This window comes from Arvicola amphibius, chromosome 5, assembly GCF_903992535.2.
Source record: "Arvicola amphibius chromosome 5, mArvAmp1.2, whole genome shotgun sequence".
Classification (NCBI taxonomy): domain Eukaryota; kingdom Metazoa; phylum Chordata; class Mammalia; order Rodentia; family Cricetidae; genus Arvicola; species Arvicola amphibius.
In genome coordinates this window covers 68,173,466-68,175,023 of record NC_052051.1, presented here as the reverse complement: position 1 = coordinate 68,175,023, position 1,558 = coordinate 68,173,466, and positions in this window count along the sequence as shown.

The following is a 1,558-nucleotide window of genomic DNA, read 5'->3' as shown; positions in this document are numbered from 1 at the left end:
TCCTAGGAAGAGGAGCCTTTGCTGTGTATGAAAACAAGCCAGAAGGGACAAGCCACTAAGCAGTGTTCCTCCACCAGGATCTGCTTCATGCTTTTGCCTTGTCATTTCTCAAAGTAAATCAGAAGATGAAATAAATCCTCCTTTCCAAACTGCTTTTGTTCATGGTGCTTTTCACAATAACAGAAAGAAAACTAGTACAAAAGAAAATGAGTACAAACCTCTCATGTGTATCAGAAGAGAAGAACATAGATAATATATATGCTCTAATATAAATCTTATATTTAATACCAACTTTTCTTTAGAGGAGTATTCTCCAATAGAACTTCACTTGGTGATAGAAATTCTCTTGGTATTTGTTGCCAGAGAGGGTCCTATTTATATGTAGTTATTGAGTACTTGAAATGTAGCTGGTATAACTGTAGCACTGGAATTTTAATTTTATTTCGTTAGTTATTTCATATTTAGATAACCGTGTAGAGTGAAAAGCTATTGTATAGCTCTAAAGGATGGAAGGATAGGCACTGTTAATATTTCTGGGCAACTGTATTTTCTAAAATGTCTGAAAATTTTAAATAAGTTTTGAATAAAAATTCTAGTCTAACAAAATAAATTTTATGATGAAGAAAATTTATAAAATCAGAGGCACGGGGTTAGTAAATTGTAATGACAGAAGATGGGATTATTTAAGGATATTCACAAACAAACATACACAAATAAGTAGAAACCCAGCTTTCATTCTCATCTGAGTTTTGAACAAAAGAGGAACAAGAGAAAAGTTTAAATAAATGGAAGCCAAATAGTATTTTCACTATGGATAAGGCTGATATTTAGATGGATGTGATTTGCATTTATGTGTTTGTGGACCTATTTTTACGACACGTGTGAGTATAAGAGAGATACCAGGCAGTGACAGACAGCCTTGGTCCTGAAAGCCCAACCCCTAAGGAGGGACCTTTTCAGTCTTGTTGACTGCTTGGATGAGTGTGGTTTGTATCTGTATGTTTATGGACTTATCAATAAGACACATCTGTGTAGAGAGTTATCCTAGCCTTGGTCCTGAAGGTGCAGCCCCAAAGAGGTTGGCTTCTATGGTTGTGTTGACTGCTTAGCCAACAACTGGAGAAACTTTATTCCCTCAAGTTGACCAACTGGAAAATGGAGAGACCAAGGACAGGGAAATTGATGGGAAGAAAGATCTGAAGATTTTCTTATTGTGGGTAAGAGGTGGGCAAAAGGATTGGGAGAGATTTTGCTACTAAATTTCCATTGCAACAAACAAACTTGTTTAGTTTGGTTTATATAGCTGTATTAGACACACAACCAAAAGCACCCTGGGGAAGAAAGGGTTTAGTTCAGCTTACACTTTATAGTCCATCACTGAGAGAAGCAGGGCAGGAACTCAAGGTAGGAGCTCGAGGCAGAGTCCATGGAAGAATACTACATGCTGTCTTACTCTCCCATGGCATGCTCAGCCTGCTTTCTTTTTCTTTGTTTCTTTCTTCTTTCTTCCTTTGTTTCTTTCTTTGTTTCTTTCTTTGTTTCTTTCTTTCTTTCTTCT